We start from the raw sequence: 328 nt of genomic DNA, 5'->3' as shown, positions 1-328 counted from the left end.
GTCATTTTCTTTGCAAGTTCGCAAGAAATCGGACATTTTGCATGTAAGTAAAATAAGCTTAATGGACTCATTTATCTGAATTATGTATGAACTTCAATTATTGTAAACTATTTATTGTCAGGAATGTGTAGTTACGAACATATTACTTGCCACCGTTGTCCGGTTTTGGTCGCCAATTACGGTTTTGTTTTTAAGATCATATTTACAATCCTTGTTGTTATCTTAGCATAAGTTTTAATATTTTAGTTTTGCTTGTATTCATTGATTTTACGTCTGCCTGGCACACATTTGTGACTTTGTGTGTGTAACAAGTTTGTTACACATTATC

The sequence above is a fragment of the Austrofundulus limnaeus genome, unplaced genomic scaffold, assembly GCF_001266775.1.
Source record: "Austrofundulus limnaeus strain Quisiro unplaced genomic scaffold, Austrofundulus_limnaeus-1.0 Scaffold7821, whole genome shotgun sequence".
NCBI classification, from domain to species: Eukaryota; Metazoa; Chordata; class Actinopteri; order Cyprinodontiformes; family Rivulidae; genus Austrofundulus; species Austrofundulus limnaeus.
Note: the sequence above shows the minus strand (reverse complement) of the source record.